This window comes from Carlito syrichta, unplaced genomic scaffold (genome assembly GCF_000164805.1).
Source record: "Carlito syrichta isolate Samal-C Ts95f unplaced genomic scaffold, Tarsius_syrichta-2.0.1 Scaffold310619, whole genome shotgun sequence".
Taxonomy (NCBI): domain Eukaryota; kingdom Metazoa; phylum Chordata; class Mammalia; order Primates; family Tarsiidae; genus Carlito; species Carlito syrichta.
Genome location: NW_007254715.1, coordinates 472123 through 496107, shown reverse-complemented (window position 1 = coordinate 496107; position 23985 = coordinate 472123). Strand labels below are relative to the sequence as shown.

Here is a 23985-nt window from a genome sequence, read left to right as displayed (position 1 = left end):
TGATCTGGTGATATTTAAATTTTGCAGCTCTCTTTGATTTGTTTTTTCCATCTTATCCTTAACTAGTTACTGACATCATTTTTGTTCTTTTTCTTTCTTCTCTGCAAAAGTTATTTGCCTTCTCCTGTGTCAGTTGCTAAATAGGATGTGAAGAACATGTTTATTTGACCTTGGTACACCTGCTACTTATTTCCGTAGCACTTCAAATAGTCATTGAGCGATTCCAGTCTGTTTGGACCGATTTGTCATATTCTACGTAGTTAAAATTTAGAGCTCAACATTTGGCATTTTCAATGCTTGGGCTTACTAGGTCCCTTACTTGCAGTGAAAAACGCAAACTCTTTGGAATATTACTTAATAAAAACTCTCTCTTATAGTTGACAAAATTAAAATTGTTCATGCATTATTTATTTATTTTTGATGTATTGGATACCTTTATGATATTTACTATGCTAGACAGTGGGATACAATAGTAAACAGGTCACACTTTCATAAAGCTTAGAGTCCGTGGAGGTACAGACAAGCAAAGAGGCAATGATAACACCGTGTTCTAAGAGCTTTGATGAAGACGCATAGCATAATATTGGTGCATCACAGTGGAAACTCTAACTTTGCTATCAGGGTAGGCTTCAGAAGAAAGTGACATCTCAGCTAGATTTGCATGATATACAGTAATCCCTTGAAGATAAATTTATAGGCAGGTATCAAGCAGAAGGTTTCATTAAGTATTCATGTCCTTGTTTTAATGAAACCTATAGTATAGGTTCAACAGATCCATTTTCAATACCTCTGCCTCATTTGTTAGCAGAACTGAAAAATCATCATTTACTGATGAATAAAGAACACTTTTTTAAACTGTAAGAAATGATAATAAAGTTCGATTAGACTCAGGTTATAAACAAAGGCAGAAGTTTTCTTTTCTTTTCTTTTTTTTTGAGTCGGAGTCTCACTCTGTTGCCCAGGCTGGAGGGCAGTGGCCGCTCCTGGCCACCGCAGCCTCGACCTGCTGCACTCCGGCGATCCTTCCACCTCAGCCTTCCAAGTAGCTGGAACCACAGGTGCGCGCTACCACGCCCGGCTAATTTTTGATTTATTGTAGAGGTGAGGTCCCACCAAGTTGCCCAGGCAGGTCTCAAACCCGCAGGCTCAGGCAATCCACTCACCTCAGCTTCCCAAAGAGCAGGATTACAGGCTGAGCTACTGAAACCAGCTAGAAGTTTTCAAATTTAGATAGTGAGAACATGCAGTCGCCCGAGAGAGTGGTCAACACAACTTTTTGAATCGGCATGATCAACTTCTTAAATATCACATGTGCACTGCTGTTTGATGCACTTTACATAGTATACATGGGGGCAAGCACAATTAGCCATACTTTATAAAAACACTTTCATGCTACTTCTGCACCTGTTGTTTTCTCCACATCCACCAGAAGTTTGATTTACAGGATTCTCTCCCTTTTTGTAAAACACTTGAAAAATTTTAAAATTCAGCCCTGGTCTTTCCAGGTGATTGTTTTGCCAGCCAGCCCATGTAACTCAAGGAAGCCCTACTATAATAGCAATTGCCAGGAACCCCTATGAGTCACAGCTGATGAAAGCCATATAGCTCATGCCTTTGAAGCTTTGTACCAGAACCTTATGCTCTCTCTAACCAATTTACATACACCATGGTATGTTTAATTTGCTTTTTCATCAAATCAATAATGGGTCTAATTGAAAAAATTGGCAGTGCTACGTGCAACCTAACTACTGATCTCAATGTTTGCCGGCTACAGGGAATGTAGCACAGTTCTGTGTCAGACACCTGTGTTATTGGTGCACTCCAGCTACTAATGCGTACAAAAACAAACATTAATACAGGTGGAGCATCTGCACCAATTGATCACTATGCTATGAGAATTAATTACCTGGCTTTCAGCTTGAAGAATAAAATTTACATCTTTAATGTATGAAATGTATGAACACACATACTTGCACCATCGACAGGGTGATGTCAGAAGATGTGGCATTTGCAGCCACATATAAATGTGTTCCTGTGGACATTTGGACCTGGGTGTGTAAATTTCGGGTCCGGTTTCAAGCAATGGATAGCGTTTTTACAATTTAGAATTGAGACTTTTTTGTTAATAGTGATGGGGAAAAAATTGGGCAGTAATTCAGCCACGGGGACTAACACTGAACTTTGGAAATCTGCCTTCAAAAACTATATGATGACATTTTTGAGGCTGGGTTTTCTCATCTCAATCCAGGATGGATTTTGGCGACATCATCATCATCATCAACAAACTACATTCACTGAGCTCTTACTAGGTGCCAGGTCTGGTACTGACTGCTTTATGAGGAATATCTCAATTAATCCCCAAAACAGCCCTATATTCAAGGATTGCCCCGGCTTCATTTTATAACTGAGAAATTGAAGTTTGGAGAAGTCAACTTGCCTGAGATCCCAAAGCTAGTAAGATGGTAGAGATGAGATTTAAATTTAGGTCTATCAGATTCCAAACCCTGATCTTTATCCACTATGCTAATGCTAACCCAGATGACTTGTATACACTAGTTAGACAAATTCTTTTTTAAAAAAAGACAAATTCCGATGTTATTTTTAGCACAACAGGATCTCAAACACTTCTGCTGACAAAGCATAGATTTCATTGATACATGCAATAATGTTGATTTGATAATTATTGCAGGACTGGCTACATTATTGGCAGGGTCCAGTACAAAATGAAGATGTCTCTAGACATTGCCCAAGTTCTTTATGAGTCAAAAAGAGTTTTTGTTAAAAAATTATTAAGAATTTTAAAGCGGTGACAGCAAAGCATTAAATCCAGTGTGGCTTCCTGCAATTTGCACACCCATGAGGCCAGCCTGGTATTGCTGTGAGAGATGGGCATTTTGCTTGGGGACAAATTTGCAAATAGAAGAGGCCCTCTTGTTCAAGTTTGTGTATGATTAGGTCTGGGGAAATGCTACATACACTCAGACAAGATATTTTTGATACATTATTCCCAACAACAAATAATTCATTTAGTAAGGAAGGATGTTTTACATCATCCCTAGCTAGTGGTTTCCACCCAGGGAAATTTGGCCTCATAGGGAACATTTGGAAATGTCTGGAGACATTTTGATTGCTATACAATGGGTGAGGGAGAACCATCTAGTGAAAAGAGGCCAGAGATGCTGCCGAAAAGTCTACAATGCACAGTACAATTCCCTCACCTCCTTCTTTCAGCAAAGAATTATGTCAGTAGTGCTGAGGTTGAGAAACCTATCTTGAACCATCATACTAATGGACTTTTTGAGTTTCTTATTCAATTTTGCAAATCTTATAAATTAATATGTACATAAATTTGATGGCTTTATTATCATCTCTATGACCTATCTTGATGAGAAACCACCTTCATCAATGAGATCAACAAATACTTTGGAGGTAGCCAGAGTATATTTGCACTAGCACTCTGTAGCCAAGCAGTGAGTTTATTTTTGTTATTTAAAAATAAAACAGAATGAATAGTGAACTCTCAAAAGTGGCCATGGCATGTTTGAATAAGAGTTTTATTGAAAATTTCATTAAAGATATTTATTACATGACTGATTGATTATGTACTCATATATAGTGAGGAGAAAGGAGTCATTGTAGTACATTCAGGAAGAAGTATTTATTTTAACAAGCATGTAAATATGTATTTTTCATCAAACAGAAACAGTTTATCATTATTTGAATATAAATAATGTTTATAAAAATTTATAAATGATAAATGTTCTAAAAGCTCAGATAAATGTTATGTATATTTAAAGACATTTGAATTTTTGACAGAAATCTTTTATATGAATGTATACAAATAACATCAGTATAATTTTAAACATTAACATTAATCGAGACTTTTTAAAAATTAAAAAAAATATTTTTGAGTTGGAGTCTCACTCAGTCATCCAGACTGTAGTGCAGTGGCTGCTCCCTGCCACCGCAGCCATGACCTACTGGGCTCCGGCGATCCTTCCACCTCAGCCTTCCGAGTAGCTGGAACTACAGGCGCGCGCTACCATGCCCGGCTAATTTTTTTGATTTATTGTAGAGATGTGGTCTGGCCAAGTTGCCCAGGCGGGTCTCGAACCCGCGGGCTCAGGCAATTCACTCACTTAAGCCTCCCAAAGCACGGGATTACAGGCTGAGCCACCGAGCCCGGCCAGTCAATACATTGTTAGAATTCATGTGTTGGAGTGGGCATGTGACTTGCTTGATAATGAATTGTTTGAAATTTATATAAAATCCTTATATGTAGTATATTGCTATTTTGGATAAATACTATGGCAATTACTTGCAAACATGTAGGAGATTTCAGCTCTTACTGGCATTTTCTAATTCCTAAATTGTTTTTCTAATCATTTAAGAGGAACAGACTCAAAATAACCATATTTTTATGCAGAAATGTCCATTTAAGTCAATTGTATGTCATTGCCTTTCAACTCTTTCTCTCTATCTAGGACATTATATCAAATTTTGAACAACCCTCAACTCCTTAGAACGTTGTTAAATTTTTTTTTCTGGGTAGCCTGAAAAATATTATACTTGCATTAGAATCCCTCAGCTTCTCACTCGTAGGTATTTAAACTCTTCCTATGTACCATTCTAATTAGCTTAACTATTCTTCCAGTCTACAGCAAACTAGAAGGAGATTGATGCTAAAGGGAATCCCATGGACAGTAATTGAAAGTAAGAGAGCCTGCATGAAAAAAAATATAAACTGCAGATGAAGTGCTAACGAGCCTAGCACTGGAGGCTATGTTATGTGGGTTGGGACACCGCCATCTTCTTCAGGCATGAGATGGCAGGCATCTCAGGGCAACCCTGGGTCTTCTGATGGTTCCTGATATTGTGCTGATTCTTAGTCATCAGGCAAGTCAGTTATGTATTTAATAGACTGAGGTTAGGAAGACTGATCAATATGTAATAATTTTTACGGAATCTAGCCAGGATGATGAAAATCTTTTTTCAATGTTTTGGAGTTTTGCATAATGAAATTCACTTATATGAACTGTCTGCTTTCATTAAAGTTTTGAATTATAATTATGGTGACAATGATATATACACAATGACGTAAATCTGATATTCACTTACATTTGGTACCCACAATATCCCTGTGAGGTTGTTATATTCATCTTCCTATTTTGTTCACATGAGGAAACCAAAACCCAAAGATTATGTGATTTTTTTCCCAAGTGTATACAGCTGACTCTGTATGTATATTTATCTCCTGAATAGTATCAGTCAAGTAATTGCCATTCGCATTTTACAATATATGTGAATATGCTATCAAAAGTTTCTAGTAAGTCAATATTTGAAACTATTATTCTCTAAGATTTTTTTTTAATTTGTATTATTGAACATCAACACAAAGAAGATAAGATTGTATAATCTCTTTGTTGTCGTTTTTAATTGACCTATCTCTTAAAAAGATGTGTAAAGCCGGGCTCGGTGGCTCAGCCTGTAATCCCGCGCCTTTGGGAGGCTGAGGTGAGTGGATTGCCTGAGCCCGCGGGTTCGAGACCCGCCTGGGCAGCGAGACCTCATCTTTGCAATAAATAAAAAAATCAGCCGGGCGTGTTAGCGCATGCCTGTAATTCCGGCTACTCGGAAGGCTGAGGCGGAAGGATCGCCGGAGCCCAGCAGGTCAAGGCTGCGGTGGCCGGGAGCGGCCACTGCACTCCAGTCTGGGCGACAGAGTGAGACTCCAACTCAAAAAAAATAAATAAATAAAATAAAATAAAATAAAGATGTGTAACATTGCTCGTTACTGTGATGTTAAATATACATAGAATCCTGTGGAATTTAGAATGGTGTTACAACACCGTTTATTTGATGGTAGGCACTATTTTCCTGTTCAATCAACTGAGAGACTACACTGCAACCGTAATCACAGTTTTGATATTGAAGCAATGGAAATACATAAAATAATGGCAATAACACATGTTGAAATGCTATGTATTTCTAATTCAAATTTTCATGGTAAGCCTCCAAAAGGCAACAATTAGACATGAATACTGAGATAATGAAACAAAATTAGAAGCTCGTTGCAGTCCTAGTGATAAAAAGCCTGTGTTGCCAAGATGATCCTACAACCTTGAGGTTCATGATAGTGAGTTCTTTATTCCTCAAGAGCTGTCAGGGATTAGGAGAGGCATAAAATAAATTTCTTGGATGTTTGTGCAAAAGAACAAAATACATTTTTATCCTCAAACTTAAAAAAAATATTGATATCCAGGCATGGTGGCACATGCCTGTAGTTTCAGCTACTTGGAAGGCGGAGGCAGAAGGTTTGCCTGAGCCCAGCAAGTCGAGGGTGTGGTAGCCATGAACATGCTACTGCACTCCAGCCTGGGAAACAGAGTGAGACTCCAACTCAATAATAATAATAATAATAGTGAACACCAAAAAAAATTCCAGTTAGAAGAATATTGGACACAATACTACAACCTGAAAAATAGTGTATGTAGTTCCAGGATTTGGTGAATGGATATCACAGTGTTATGTGGGCAATTTCAGAAGACACAGTTTCTTGTCAGTGATTTGAAGATGGTCCCATGTGCATTGTTGCATGTGGTAACTGTGTAGTCAATTTCCAGTTTTATTTCTTTAGTGCACTTAACTCAAAGTGTTTTTCAGTGTGGTGCTATTGCCATTTTGAGCAGCAAAGTATTTGTTTTGCAGGGACTTTTAGCATTCTTTGGTTTTTCCACAAAGTGCCCCAGTTCAGAAATACTGCAATACATTTCCAAATGCCATCTGCTGGGGAAGTGGGGAGACATGAATAGTACCCTTAACTGAGAAAAATTTGAGTGCAAATAAACCCTAAATTAAAACCAGTGCAAATCAAAATGGGATTTTTCAAGCACGACACAGGCCACACTATATTGTGCATATAAAACATGCAATAAGAACTGTATTAGTAAATAATTAAATAGGTAGAAGAAAAATTCAGTCATACAACATTATTAAGATACTTTTGTATGGATGAAATGTTTTAAACCACAGTCCTGGTCATTAAAAAAATTGAATTTATTTGGTACACGAGAATAAAAATTTGAAAATTAAAAAAAACCAAAGATCTAAAAGACAATTCGAGACATATATGTAATAAATGCTCTAAGTTATCCTAATCCACAGTGGGAAAACAGTAGCCTTCTGAGTATTGTTGAAGTATAAGCTTTCAATGATTTTCTGTCTTCTCATTCTCCCTGTTACAGTGAGACCTGATAGAAACCCTAGAGATGCATCACCCACCCTTGCAGGGATGTGCCTCCCTATTATATAACTACATGTTGTTATCTAATTTGTATTTTTATTTAAGAGCTATAGCTAATTTTTAAGAGTTGCTCTATAAGGAATCAAAGAGTAGTTCATTCTTTTGTTGCTCCAAGAGGTTTTAAAAAAAAAAACTGAATCTCTGAAGTGATTAAATAAGAAGTCCCAAATCTAGGAGGAAAGTAGAAAATGATTTAAGAAAGAGAAGAAATGGAGTACAGCAGAGTGTGAGCATTAGAAATAGTGTCTTTGGCAAGTTAAAAAAAAGTCAGCAAGGATTGGTAGTAGAATCAGATAATTCTCTCTCTCCCTCTCCTCCCTCCCTCTCCTCTCTCTTTCATACACACACACACACACACACACACACACACATACGCACACACGCGCATACACGCTTGCGCGCGAGTACATTTTAGGTCCAGGAAATTGGCTGGGGTTAGGCTCCCAAAGTGTGATCAGAATGAAAATCTCAAACCCTTAGAGTGGAAGCTCCCAGGAACCTACTGTGTGATCATGATCAGGGAGGTTATGAGAAGGTTTGGTGGAAGGGTTTTTAAGATAAAGGTAAAAAAAAAAAAAAAGATAAAGATATAGGTAAATGGACTATTTAAGAAAACCTAAGAGCTTGGCTGAGAGGAAGAAATTCTGGCAGAGTTTTGGTCTAAAAATGATTATAGACATAGAATAAAATAAAAGTTAAAAAACCATACTTGTAATTCAAATCTTGGCTTTGTTTAGGAGACAGAAAGACTTAGGTCATTGTGGTTTCTCTTTATATAGTTCCTCATCTTATGCTCATGGCCAGGATATATAGAATAGCTGATCACAAAAATAACCAGCAGACTCAGAAATAACTGAACAAACCTCTCTTACCTGAATATCATTATTTCTCAAACTTATTATTAACTGAGGTTCACACTCCATAATGTGTAACAACATACAGGAGATGATAATGCCATTGCCTAAGAGATAACATTTAGCTCTCAATTCTTCTGTGATCCCATTGAATTTGCCTGTTAAGTTCTTGGTGTAATTAAAGCAGATAGAAGCATTCATACATTTTGTTGCAAATTGATATGATCTCTTTTGTCTGTGATCTAAGTGAGATTGCCCTGTAGTTTTTAATTTAGCAGGTTAAGAAGCACAATTAAAATATCATGAAAAAGATCATAATCAGAAACCATCTTTCGGGTTGTTTCTGCCAAGTAGATAAAGGGATCGGTGTATATAATAATTGCCTCCTTTGCTGTACATTTGTTCTATTTGTGAGCTGAAGTGTTAATAAATACCTTGCACTATTCCGGTGGGAAAGGCTTTCCACCTAATTAATAAAACTTGGAAGAATACCTAGGACATTGAACCATATCTTTCTTATTAGCGTTGCCTGCCTCAGAAGAGAATCCCTGTCTCTTCAGCACGTTAGTAAATGTCATCTTCCTGGATGACACAGAAACATCTTGAAAAACTGCCCATTGTCAGTAGGAGAAAAAATTCTTTAATTTTTTTAAAGAAATAATTCTCCTGTTGAATTTTAAATAGTGAAAAATTCTAATCAAGCACAAGAGGAACAAATCTTTCTAAAGAACATACCCTAGTCAAAGCACCTCAATGATGAAAGGTTCATATGGGGCTATAATTGGCTGCGAATGTCTTCATTTCTAGCTATTGTTTCTCCTGTATTTCACTCAAGTACTTTCTAGGCCTTGATCCTTGAGGAACTGAAGCAGAGATTAGCATGTAGCACCATTGCATCTACACCTTACTGCTATTTTTTTTTTTTTTTTGAGTTGGAGTCTCACTCTGTCACCCAGACTGGAGTGCAGTGGCCGCTCCTGGCCACCGCAGCCTCGACCTGGTAGACTCCGGTGATCCTTCTGCCTCAGCCTTCCAAGTAGCTGAATTACAGGCATGCGCTACCACGCTCGGCTGATTTTTTGATTTATTGTAGAAATGAGGTCTCGCTGCCCAGGCGGGTCTCGAACCCGCGGGCTCAGGCAATCCATTCACCTCAGCCTCCCAAAGGCACGGGATTACAGGCTGAGCCACCAAGCCCAGCTACTGCTAATTATTAAATACCAAGTTACTTGCAAATATTTTATACATTAAAATTGAAGTTAGAAAAGAAAAAATTTGAAAACACAATATTACTTCAAGCATAATATTGACGATATAGACAAGTTGCTTTAGTGAGTTTGTACATTTATTGGATATTTGAGCATTGATTTCAGGTGTAAAAGAAAGAACGTCAGCAAATTAAATAAGGTCCCTTGTCTATGGCCATGTCCAGTCTTCAGTTAGAGGCTTAAATTATGAGCCTGATGTTATATCTCTTTTCCAATTAAAAATGTGTAATACATTAAGAATATGTGTAACAAATAACTTATAAAACCATTTTCTTCATAGAATATGGAAGTTTACAGCCATTTCATTATATATGAATTGCTGAGTCCATTGGCTTTGCTGAGATTCTTCAGAATATGAAAATAGCACTATCTGAATTCTATGGAAAATATTAATAAGGGAGAAGGCTCACAAGGTTACCTCTATCTTAGATGTGTGATGCGGCAGAAATATTAAAGTATATAAGTTCTACATGAAATGTGGTCAGACAGTATCTCTTAGAATGATTAGGGAAAGGGAAATAGGGTCTGTTTCAAATTTACTTTTTAAATTATGGCATCTTTTTTTCTGTTTCTCACTTCAAGTATTCTTCTAATCAAATTAAATTTTAAAATAACCTCTTTCAACTGTTCTTTGCAGGGCAGAATCAAGAAATATTTTGGAAGTAAAAGTTGTAGGTATTTATTACATATTAAATTAAGTTTATTGATCTTTCTTTGCATCAAAGGTGGCATAAGAAACTAATATATTTTGAACACCACTCATTAAAAACCTACTAAATTTGACCTGGTGTGGTGGCTCATGCCTGTAATTCCAGCACTTGGGGAGACTGAGGCAAGAAGATTGCTTGAGCCCTAGGGTCCAAGACCTACAATAAATCAAACAGTTAGCCAGGTGTCATGGAGCATGCCTGTAGTTCCAGTTACTTGGAAGGCTGAGACAAGCGGACCACCAGGTTGAGTCCAGCAGGTTAAGGCTTCAGTAGCCATGATCGTGTTATTGCACTCCAGCCTGGGTGAGAGTGAGACTCCGACTCAAAAAATAAGAAAATAAAAACCTACTAAATTCACAATACATTGCTTGTGCTGTGCATACTGTCATTTATCTCTTTTTGTTTTGAAATACTTTATAGAGTTCATAATGTGTGTGAGGCTCTGCTAAACACTAGTGATACAGCAGTGGATGAAAGTGACCAAAAAAACCTCCACCCTGTGTCATTTAAATTCTAGTGGAGGGGACAGAAAATAGACAGGAGGGATGATATGTACAAAGATCCTGAGGCGGGCCTGTGCTTGGATATTCCAGAAATAGTAAGAAGGCTTAAATGTAGAATGGAGAAGAGTGGCAGAAAATGAGGTGGGGGAAGGGGAACTGACTCGGTGTTTTCAAGTGTATTACCTCATATAATCACCTATGTGTTAATATCCTTTATAACCATCCAAACTAAAATTTTATACTTCAAGTAATAGTAGGAGCATGCCATTCTTGTTAAAGGCTTATTATATGAAAATTCTTCAAATTCACTAAGTAAAGAAACTGTCAACAAACACATTTTAACCATTAGCTAATGTGTGAATTGGCAAAAAATATCTATGTTGACTTTATTCTTCCTTATGACAGAGGAGCAATCCTTCTAAAAATCTGAAGTTAGATTTTATTTGTACAACTAGAATTGGCGTCCTCATCTCCTAGACTGTAATCGAAAAATTAGACTTATATTTTTTAGAAATGAGCAGCCATACCTGCCAGGTGAAGTGGCTTATACCTGGAATACCAGCACTTTGGGGGATTTCTTGAGCCCAGGAATTCCAGACCATCCTGGGCAACAATAGTGAGCCCTCATCTCTACAAAAAATAAAAATAAATTCAAAAAATTTAGCCAGGCATGGTGGTGTGTGCCTGTAGTGCCAGGATTGACCGAGCCCAGGAGATTGAGGCTGCAGTGAGCTGTGATCTGGCCACTGCACTCCAGCCTGAGCAACAGAGTGAGACAAAGAAGAAAAAAAAAAAGCCAGGCTTGGTGGCTCAGGCTGTAATTCCAGTGCTTTGGGAGGCTGAGGTGAGTGGATTGCCTGAGCCTGCGGGTTAAAGACCCACCTGGGCAACTTGGCAAGACCTCATCTCTGAATAAAATAAAAAATTAGCTGGGCATGGTAGCGCATGCCTGTAGTTCCAGTTACTTGGAAGGCTGAGGTGGAAGGATTGCCAGAGCCCAGCAGGTCGAGTCTGCGGTGGCTGGGAGCGTGCCACTGTACTCCAGTCTGGGTGACAGAGTGAGACTCCAACTCAAAAGAGAGAGAGAGAGAAGAAAAGAAAAAGAAATCAGCATCTATAATAAATTTATTTTAAATATATATCATGACAACAGATGTTTAAGTCCTACAGTTGTTACTTAGAGTAACTGTGAACTGACATGATATGCCCATTATAATGATGGAATTTATCTAGGTGTCATCAGCTTCCTTGCTGTGAACAAGACAACTTCTAAATCATTTCCTGAGCTTATTTTCTATACTCTTATAGACTTCATTTAATAAACACCTGGTAACTTCATCAATGCACTACACTTTTCAGAGCCACCTTGAAACAATTGCTAGCATTGAGGACGTGGCTTGCTAGAGATTTAAACCTAAGAATTTAAGCTGTAACTTGGTGTTTGGTTAAACTGAGGGATAGGAAGATGGTTAGGGTCAATTTAAGAGGTTTTAGCATGTTCTTTCTGGACCAAGGGATGCATTTGCAGCTTTTTCTCTTTCAAACTCTTCAAGCTTCTCAGGCTTATCCTGTGTTACCCTTGAGGAATTACTCAGCTGTCTGAGTCACCTCTAGCTGTCTAGTAGCAGGGGAAAGACTTCACCATGTTCTAATTTCCATTTCTTTTAGAGCAGAAAGACAAACAGCAATGGGGTGGGGGGAGATAGGTACTAGGCATTATTCTAGCTGCATTGCTCTTAGGCTTTTCTCACAGATCTCACAGGTATCTCTGATTATGTCCTTACCCAAGCTGTAACCACTCTCCTTTCCCACTAGACGTTTACTGTTTATTTTGCAGACATAGATTGAGACCATTTAGGTCTTTGAGAACTTGCAAACTCTTGGCATACACATTCACAAAATATTTCAGTATTAAAAAAAATCTTGCTGTTTGCCAAGCACTAGTGATATAAAAAGGCATAAATGGTTTGATAGCATGGAAGAGATCATGACTTCAGCAGTGTCAACACAATGTGATAACAGAAATAGGGCAAAGTAATAGAGGAGAAAGGAAGAGAGAAAGAAGCATCACTCTGCTTGAAGAGAGTACTCATAGAAAAATATTTCAAATCGCTTTTTCTTTTCTCTCCTCCCCCTTCTTCCTTTCTTTCTTTCTGTTGCTGCCTCACATTGTCACCGAGGCTGGATTGCAATAGCACAATCATGCTCACCGCAGCCTCAGTCTCCTGGGCTCAGGCAATCCTTCTACTTCAGCCTCCTGAGTAGCTGGGACTACAAGTGCGCACTACCATGCCTGGCTAATTTTAAAAAAATTTTTTAGTGCTATGTTGCTCAGGCTGGTTTTGAACTCTTGGGCTCAAGCACTTCTCCTACCTTAGCCTCCCAAAGTGCTGGGATTACATGAGTGAGCCACCGCACCCAGCCTCAGACAGGTATCGATAGTTTAAGAGGTATTTACCTTGCAGGGAGAAAGGGAAAAGGCATTTTACACGAAGGTAAAAAAATATCGAAAGCATAGAAATACAAACAGCATGGCTTATTTGAGAATGGATAAAGGGTGCTTGCAACATAAGAAGAGAAACAAGTGCTGCATGATTGTTAAGTTCCAGGTTCTGGACTCAAGCAGCATGGATTCAAATCACACCTCTGATGCTTTTGTTCTTGTGACCTGGAGTGGGTTTGTACCTCATTTGTCTCAAGTGTAAAGTGAGAAAGAATGTAGTGTATGCCCCATAAGGTTTTAGTGAGAATGAAATGCTTTTGACTGCCACACCCAGTCAGTTTTTAAAATGTAAGTCAGGTCCTGTGAAAGTCAGATCTTTGCTCAAAACCTGCAGTGGCTTTCCATCTCACTCAAGATAAAAGCTGCAAAAGTTTGCATGAAGTTGCAAAGCCTTTGTGGCATATCTGCCCCATTCCCAGGCCAACACCACCCCCAAGACCTCTCTCAAGGGCACTAGCCTCTGTATAATTATCTGAACTAAAACACGAAGGCTCCTTCTCCAGCATGTGTGTCTTTGACATTCCCTCTGCATGAAATGTTCTAGAGTTTTAGTCTGTTTGGGCTACTATTAAAAAATACCATAGCCTGGGTGTCTTATAAACAACAGAAATGTATTTCTCACAGTTCTGGAGGCTTGGAAGTCCCAGATCGAGGTGTTGACAGATTCTGTGTCTGGTGAGGGTTCCCTTCCTGTTTCACAGACAGTCACTCTCTTCTCATGGTCTTCACATGGAGAAGGAGGAGGAGGGAGCTCCCTAGGGTCACTTTTATAAGGGCACTAATTCCATTTGCAAGGGCTCTGTCCATCCTCACAATCTAATCACCTACCAGTCACTCACCTCCTAATATCATCACACTGGAGGATAGGATTTGGCATAAGAATTTTGGAGAGACAAGCAGTTCATCTGTAGCACCCAGAGAGATGCAGAGCTTACTTGCTTACCTTCAGATCTCTGCTCAAAGGTCAGGTATCCATGAGACTTTCCTTGATATCCTCCCCACCCCCATGATAGCAGCTCCTCCTTCCCCATTGTTCATCCCCAGTGCTCATGTTCTCTTTTGTTTTATGGACATATTTCTCCATTGCAGTATTATATCACCACCTACTATATTTTTATCTCCTTCCAAACATAAGCCCCCCAAAATCCATACTTTGTCTTTTGTTGCATTCCATTCCTAAGGCCTGGTATATAATAGGCTCTTGATAAGTGGAAGTACTTAGCCTGATGCCTGGCATATAGTAAGCCCCCAGTGAATTTTACAAGTTTTTATCCTCCTTATCATCATTCTAACCAAAAAATGAATAGATAAAAAGAATGTAGAAAGGTAAATTGGTCCGTGGCAATGAAAGATTCTGTGGACCTCACAGAGAGAAAACATCATAGCAGGGAAGAGGTGATCTCTGCTTAACATAGTTCTGGAAGATGATAGACTCGAGTCAGGGAAATCATGAGTTGGAAAGCTGTTGAGTTAGTTCAAATGAAAGATAATGAGGACCTGAACTAGGTAAAGGGACTTGAAATGTGAATTGGAACTAGGATAAATGTCATAGGAAACATTGGACATAGATAACTTCAAAATTTCAACTTTATCTTATTTAGTGTTTAATGATTTTAGAGTATTTACACATTTTAAACAGTATTTAAACATTTTGAGAGGAGTTTACTGTGAAACATTTTGATGGGAATGACCTATAGATAACCAGAAATATAAGTCTAACTCTTTTGAGAGAAGTGGGTGCTGGTGATACAGTTTTGTTGCATGCATGGAAATGAGGGATAGGTAGAAAAAGAAGAGAAAAAGTCAAGACAGAATTATTGAAAGTATCACACGGACAGAACTGGCACAAAAGGAAGAAAGACCAGGAGAAAGATGTATTATAAGTGCCAAAAGAGAAGAAAGTTTTGAGGAGAAGGAGGAGTGCCAGAGTAGACTCATAACTGAGAGATCAATTAAGCTCTGAATAGACCATGGAATTTGGCAATTAGGTGATCATTGGTGACCACAGTGTCATAGAGCTGAGACATGATCCAAACTTCAGTGGACTGACAATGAATAGTAGCAGAGAAGTGCAAGTACATTATTTTGTCAGGGATTCTGATAATGATGGGATGTTGGGAATAGAGAGGGAAAGAGACAGAAAAGCAAACAGAGACAGAAAGCTAGCTATTGAGGAGGAGCCAGTGTTTGATCAGAATAGAGGGGTGAAGGAATGGAACCCGAGGAGAAGAAGAGATTAATAAATATAAGAAAGGAAGAGGAACTCAGCAGAAAGTTGATGGAGCAAAATCTTCAAGCTGGCCAGAGCAGATGGAATGGAGAACATAGTAAATGCCTTCCTTGAGAAAAAGGAGCAATCCTTTAATTTAGAGACAAGTGGGAAGATTTGAAGAAAGAATCCTTGCAAGAGATGGGTAGGAGAAGTAGAGCAGGAACATTTCTATCTGATGACTTTCATTTATTTATAGAGTAGAAGTCAAGATCACATTGGCAGAATAAAGTACAGTCAGCCCAGACAGGGATTCAGGCAAGTAGACTATCCATTGTTTAGGGAAGGCTTGTTTTGGAGCCATGCTTTCCCTGCCCATATCAAAGCACATCAAAGATATTCATGGAAGGTTTAATTTGGAGTAGACCATAGACCAGAGCATCCAGTCTAGCCACCTTGGCTGGTAGATGAGGAAATTGAGGAATTTGATGACTGGCTCAAGGTTACCAGGTAGATAGTAGTTGACATTGTACTGAAGCCAGGTTCTCTCACTCTCACTCACTCTCAATCTATACTTTGAGTGAATTATTTCAAGTTGGGCTTTCTGGAGACTTAATGCCACTTAAACCAGTATATGCACCCCCTTGCCCCTGACACACACACATGCCCCTCATCCTCTGCTAGTCATCAACCTCAGACTCAACTTTTGTGCCCCGCTGCTGTTTCTTGCCTGCTCTTCATAGTCCATCATTTTAGCTTACAGGCTGAATTGTATTGACCCTGATGGACTTTTTCTTCAGGATAAGTCACACTGCACACTGGCTGGCTGGTCATATTCATGAAGTAAGGCAGCTTGAGGCTGATGCCGTCATAAGGACCCGGGGCATTAGCTCTGAGGTTATCGCTGCCACATCCCAAAAGCAGAGTTCAACTAGATGCTCCCTGTAGTGTGGCACTTGTGGTTGTCAAATAAACCTCCCAGATGACCATTTTACGTTTATCTTGATATTTTAAAAGGCCTGCAGAAATGCTTAATTCATCAAAAGAGATATATTGGAAATATGTTAAGCAACCCAATTGTATCAGTTCTTAGGTCATGTGCATTCTTACATTCCAAACCCAGTTAATACATTGTGAGCTACAAATGTTTTAATTATATATGAATATGATTTTATTTTCCCTGTCTACATTTTAGCGTGGATTTTTGTTGTTTTTTGAACTATTATTTTAAGAATGTTAATAGCCATGAAAGAGATACTCATGGGCTATAATCAAATTTGTTTCAGAGTATTTATTTTGGATTGCTGTATTAGTACTATGTGCCAGGAATAAAATCCCATATATTCTAGCTTTAAAAAAAAACAACCCCAAAATCACCAAAATTGATGTTAGGAAATCTGAGTAGTTTCTGCCCTTTAAGTAATGCACTAAATACAATGCTCATGGACACCCCTTCCTTCTCTCATTTGATTTCGAGATACCGAGAATAAATGAGACATTCACTTGAGTTTCACTGTCCTTTATGAAATCCAGCCCATTCTGAAGTGAATGAGCGAGACGCGCAGGAGGCGGCCTTCGTGGGAGCAACTACCTTTCCCAAGCGTCTCATCCTCTCTCCTCTGTCATCCCCAGGCAATGTGCCTGCATTTGTGTGTGTAGATTTATAGTTTATCTTTATCTATGGCTTCATCTGTAGGTAGCTATTATAGCTGCCTCGCCTGGATATTGTTTGGGCCTGATAGATCTGTCTGTAGTTCATCAAAGGGGAGCCGAGTGCCTAAAAGCCATCGGGTCCAGCTGAGGATGAAATACGAGCCATCAACCTTGGTAATGGCTGTAAAATTTCATAATTACACGGCCTTTATTACATTGCATAATGATCCTGAAGCAGTATGGAACAATTAATTAAGATTTTCAACCGTGGCTCTTTCAGAAATTAAAAGGTGCTAGTAGCTGAGAAATGGGGATCTGTCTTGTCCTAAAAGCATTAGGGATGCTTAAGAAATACTTTCCAACGCACTTTTATTTTTCGTTAGGAGGAACGTCTCCTAGTTAGGGAACATACATTAGTATACCAGGCCTATTATCAATTTTTTATTTCAACTTCAAAACTGATATTTTTAAAGAAATGGCAGTACAAGAGACTGCTAAGGATCTATAGAACTCCTAACTTCCTTTACGTTTTCTTTGAAAAATTCTATTCAGTCTCCTGCTGTAGCCATTTATCACATTTATAGTTGTTCATCTCTACACATTAAATAAATGCAGGCTCTGAGATAGGGGGTCAGTTAACTGCCTGCTATAGTATACTGACCAAGGAGGTTTTCTTATACACTCTCATATCTTGAGGCATTAAAATTCTTTCAGGATGTCTATAGTTTTGACAGTCATCCCCAAAGGAAGACTTTACCGTTTTCATTTATGATCCTGTGAATGCAACATGTCACCTCTAATATATACCTTTTATTTTTTTTCATAATCTTATCTTCACACCCCATAAAGAGTAATTAAATTTGGTGAGGGCTTGTAAGAGCCACTAGGAATTTGCTATATTTAAATAATTCCGGAAACTAAAGAAAAATATACAGTATATATAAACATGTATGTGCATTTACACTTACAATTATGGTACATTCTTGACTTCATTTTCGACGTCGAAGAAATTATGATTGAGATGGTTGGGACAATAAAATATTAGTGAAAAGATAGTGTAAACAAGTCCAACGTTTTTATTATGATGATTCTAAGCCATATTCCAAACTTTCATCCATGTACTCAACAAGAAATAGATATGCTTCAAGGAAACATTATCAATGGCATTGTCAATTTAAATAAGGGAATATATAAAAGAACTCCCTCCCCAGCCTCATTGTGATTTACACATAACTCCTGGATATCTGTTCCCGTCAAGTATTATTGTTTTTAAATTGACAATCATCATATAACGTTTTACGGATCTAAATATTTCATGGGAGACTAAAACTTCCCCTGGGCCTCCCCAATAATAAACTTTCAGCAGAAAATTTGGAAAGGATTATGTGCTTCAAGGAGGAGCTGCTGCTCAAAGTAAATTCTCTTGTTGAGGCATTTAGTCCCTTAATAGGAATTTTCTGATCTGCTGTCATTCTTGTTCACACACCGAGTGTCACTGCCTCTAAAACACTTGTCATTCTTTAATGGAAACAAAATAGTCATTGCAGCCAGAGCCGCAATGTCATTCCACTACCCCTTGCTGCGTCGGCAATAGTGAAAATGACAGAGCGGCTCTCAGTAGGGGTAATTAAAATGTAAATATTGATATTTTATTATTTGAAATTACTTTCCAGTGCGGCATTTAATATCTCTCCATCTGTGCGACTCTGTTTAGCGGTCACTTTAGTGCAGCTCTGGGATACCAAGCAGCGGCTTGATCCCCGTTATGTCAAAATGCTTGTTGCTGCTTAATTTTGATATCTAATTAAGTGGAAAAGTACAGTCCACACTGTAATCCATGGCATCTTAACCAGCTGCTTGGGTATATTTAGAATTAATCTCCACTATGGAATCATCCTAATGTATGCAATTAAGAGTCTGCCGATGGCTAATTAGGTGTATTAGAATCAGGCAGCTTTTTTTTTTTTCTCCCTTTTTTCCCCCCTTTCATTCTGGACTGTTGCCTCATCTTCATGCTACTCAAATCAAGTTAGGAAACAGTGCAACTTCCGAATATGGTAACCCCTGCACTTTCCTTTGCTTATTTCCCCTTGAATCAACCTAATATGAAAATTTCTAGGATGTCCTGGGTTTATTTGCAGATTCTTGGTGACTTGAAAGGAAATGGTCACAACATCGAAGAGAGGAGGGGGTACAAAGATAAATGCACTTTCTGACAGACCAAAGCAGGGGAGCTGTGAGGCAGTGCTGGGGGTACTCTTGTTCATTTGGGGAGAATAATTATAGCATGAGAGCTCTAAAGTGCAGCTCTACATGCCTCATCCCTTTTACTTTTGAATGGAGGAGCCTCTCAGAAAGAATTATTATAAGAGGCACAGGTTTTGTTTGTATATCATATGTCTGGGGTAAATACAGCAGGCAGCCTTTTACTACTGATAACAATCCTGCATTCATGTGATTGAGAAATTCTGAGGGGTGTGTTGTTTGATGTTTTTGTTTTTGTTTCATTTTAACCTGACCAGTCATCCAAATTGGGGACAGTGTAGGCAGGAAGAAGGGAGGGCTCAGAGGAATCGAAGGGGTTGCCTCTATTGTCAATGAGAAGATAACTAGTGGCCTCCCCAGTGGAACGTATGCCAAGCCATAATGACTTAGCTCTGCTTGAGCCAGCAAACGCCAGCCGTGAACTTGGGAGTAAATATTCGTAAACAGATCTTCATTAGCCACAGAGAAAAATAGTGTAGGGGCCTGACTTTAAACTGAACTCTCAGAGCTAGAAATTCAGAGAAGCTGTTTTTCCAAGGTGTCTAGAGAATTATGCCTAGGTCTTTAAGCATAGATAGTGAGTATTTCTAATATTATTTGAATGTGGAGTTTCAGGGTCAGTGTGCTATAATTTCGTATCTGTGACATGCATCTCATGGATAACATATTTCTTCTACGTTCTTTCATGAATACATATGACACTTTGTTTTTAATGGCCTGTGCTGTAAATCCTTTAACTTGCATTTATGCAGAAGACCTCCTGATTTCTTTTTTTCTGCCTCTTTTCCTTCTAGGGCATATGTTAGAGACACTGAGTTATAGTTTCTTTCTATTTCAGGAAAATTGAGAAAAGCATACCTGAAAGATTTTCATTTTTTTCCTGCTTTATTTGTTGCTTGTAAAAGTGAGACAAGGGGAGAAACCACTGTTAGCTCCACAGACACTAAGTCTATAATAATTCGTGCTTTTTGTTGGAACTTGTATTTCTGTATCAAGGGTCTGACTAGGTAAATTTGAAAAGATTTGAAGATATATTATTTAAAATTAATATAGAATTATAAGTGATTTTTCTCTTAGAGACCTCAGACAGAATTAATTTTTTCTCATTTCAGTGAAAGTACACAAGATAATCACAACTCTCTATTCTTTTGTGCCAGCTAGCTTAACTCTAGTTTTTAAAGTTTTAGATTAACACATATGAAATCACTCAAGTTCTCACAATGCCTATGTTGTTCTGTACATTAATGTGTATATAGATGTGGCCTTCACCAATGGGAATACTATAACCAAAAAAATACGTATTTGACAAGATACCCTGAGCCTTAAAGCCACCAACTCAATCTTCATTAATGCAGGCAGATGTATTAGGAGAAACTCTGAACTTTCATCTTCCTTGAATAGGCAATGTTTAATCCAAAATCAGATTGGGGTACATTGAACACTTCTCTTTTTCTTCTAATTTTCTCTTCTGTACTACATTAGTAAATTAATAGACACAGACACATTTCTCTCTATATCTATTTATTTATCTTAAATCTATCAATCTATATATCTATCAAATCCACTATAGCTTATTCCTAATTTATTTGATGTGTGAAATGTGGTTTTTTTAAAGAAAGATTCTTATAACATCAAAGTATAATGTTGAGTTACATATAGCAAAAATAAAGCAACCATGGCTAAGTTACTATTTATAGATTTTCATTAACTTTTGAATATTTCCAAGAAAAATAGTTTATCTTTAAAAATATTGAAATTAAACTGCATGTGTAGGAAAAGAAAAGTCATAAAAAATTATTTATTTTAAATATATTTTGGGGTCAAAATTCAGTGAAAAAATCAAATATTAGCAAGTATAAAGGAAGGTAAATATGCCAATAATTTGTTGTTGTTTTAGAAAAAGTTAACCAAAAACAACAGTTGGGATTGTCTCTCTAACAGTTTTGCAGAATTTTAGAGACAGATCTTTCTCATATTAAAGTCTAACAAATGACACACTCCATTAATAACTTATTGATTAGTTTATTAAAACTTTGGATGATTGAAAAAGCATATTTTTGATCCAAACATTTACATGAACAAAATTCACCTTTTTGCACTTGTCACCATATCTCTATTTCAAATGAAAAATTGTGGTTTTCAGCAAACATAATTTGTTCTTAAATTCAAACTCTCAGCCAAGGAACTAGAAGAACAAAGTTCATACCAAAATAATGTGAACCTTCTCCTGACCTATTAAAAAAACATTTTTGGTCCCTGCTTCATTTCCTCAAGGTCCTACCTGGTTTCTTTAGATTTAAATAGATCCCGCTTTACGTGCCCAGATTATTTGCATAGGGCTATCTATAGCGATGCTGGCTCCTACAGCAGGTAGAAACAGTTCCTCTTCAAAATTATTATATAAGAACGTATACACAAACTAGTTTGATAAACCTGAAACATATCTAAATGGCATTTAAATTACATTAACACCTATGCATACAGGCACAGTAAAAGGTCAAATCAAACAAGTACCATCTTTGCTGTTTTAATGTCTAATCCGCTGCTTTAAAATAGGAGGACTCATTACTCCCTCAGTGCTGCAATGACGATAGTATTGCAAATACTTCTGATGAGTGAGTCTTTACTTTTTGAGGTTCCATTATTCTAAAATGGGCTGAGAGAGAGAAGCCATATGATGTATTTTATTGCCTTGCCTTTTCTTTCCTGTGTTTGATTTGGGGAGAAGAAACTCAGAATGACAAAAATGTAGGATTTCTCGATCCTTTTGCCTTTTTTTAAGTGTGGAAAATGTTCTTATGAGCAGTTTTTGCATGGGCTTTTCAAAAATTAGATGGAATTTCCTAAGAATTTATGTCTCAAAAAGTATGCATACAAACATTTTATTCCTGCAAATAGAAAGAAACAAAGAACATTTATTTTCATCCTTGACTTGACTTGGTTAAGATTTCAGAGGGTTAAAATCCCAGCTTTAGAACATAAGTTTATATATTGTCAAAATACTTCTACAGCTAGGATAGAGAAATTAATTCCAGATACTTATAAATAATAAAAAGTTATTATGACATTATCGTGGAATCTGTTGTGAATGGTTGTTTAGAAATATAAGGGAAACAGTTTATATGATTAAATTGTCAGCTTTAGTTATAAATTAAAGAGGAACTGACTGATGTTAAGAAATTTAGGTAGAACTTTATCAGAGTCCAAGCAACTCCAAATAAAATTCTATGTACTATAGGCATTTATACACAAAGAGCTCTCCACTGTGCATTAATGAGAATTCACTGGATTAATGGAAAAGCATTCGGCAACTTTTTTTGTTATGTATTGATATTTTTTTTATGGGACAGGCATCTGATTTCTGGAATGGTCTCTTCATTACTAACTGCCCATGTTTTTGAAAGCCAGTTATTGAGCTGTAGAAGAATTATCTTTTCATTCATTTGGCACATATGTAGCAGAAGATGTTGGAGAGACTGAGAATATAGCAAAGAACAAAGCAGTGAAGGTTTCCATCCTGGAGAACTCATGGGACAGGCAAAAGCACTGTAAGGATACAGATACATCTATCAACCAGCCCATCCTCACATTCACTCCCTTCAGCAGTCACTTACACTTTGTCTCCTGCTTGTGTCCTTGCTTTCATCTTCACTTTTATGCCTTACAATTGCCCTAGGTGCCACATGGTGGCAATGGTAATGGCTGTGAGAATGGAAAGGAGTGTATGCTTTTGAACATAATTTCAGAAGTATAAAAGAGAAAATTTGTTGCTAGATCAATGAAGGGCTAAGAATGCGGTGGCAGGTGGATGGTGGTACTTAGGGGGAAGTTTTGGAACTATGGATTTGGGCATTGGGATTGGGAAAAATGAGCTCACATTCTACATGTTAGACTAAGCACAGAACAGTTACTAGGGGAGTATTTTTTCAGGAAATAGGGCAGGAAAGGGACAAAAAGTCAAAGAATTAAATAAATTATATGTTGTGCTAAAGAGTTTCAGTTTTGTACTGTAGTAGATACAAAAGACAAGAAAGCATTTTGATCAGTGGATGGCATCATTAGATTTCATATTTAAAGATTGCTTAAATAGACTGAGTAGGTTGCAAGAGATAAATACCAGATATAAGGGTTTTGATTAAGAGACTATTAAAGTTACCCCCAAGAAAGATGATGGGGAACTGACCAAAACTGTGGAGGGACCAAGGAGAAAAATGATGAATACATTTAGAAGGATGTGTGCAACCAAGCACCAGTCTTTCCTCTTCTACATATACATATACTTTGATTAATCCTTACAATACTTACTTTCTTTTTTCCATTATGGTCTATTCTACTTTTACTGTCGTAAAAATTGGAGACAATAAGGATGATATCATTTTCATTTCATATATTCAAATGGTACTGAACATAGTGCTTCACTTTAATTGATGCCTTAAATATCAGTTTATTTGAATTTCATTACTGTAAAACCACTGGAAACCTAATAATTTAGGTCTGGTACAAACCTTCAGTAACACCTTTCCTACCTTCTCTTTTTTTTTTTTTTTTTTTTTGAGTTGGAGTCTCACTCTGTCGCCCAGACTGGAGTGCAGTGGCCGCTCCCGGCCACCGCACCCTCTACCTGCTGGGCTCCGGCGATCCTTCCGCCTCAGCCTTCCAAGTAACTGGAATTACAGGCATGCGCTACCACGCCCGGCTGATTTTTTTTTTTTTTTTT

The 23985-nt window shown here is 37.7% G+C and overlaps 1 protein-coding gene across 8 annotated transcripts in view; it reads left to right on the top strand.

Annotated features, from left to right (window-relative positions):
* The window catches only part of ESRRG (estrogen related receptor gamma), a 442062-nt gene that overhangs the window by 393898 nt on the left and 24179 nt on the right, over window positions 1–23985 (top strand). The gene's annotated exons all lie outside the window — the stretch shown is intronic.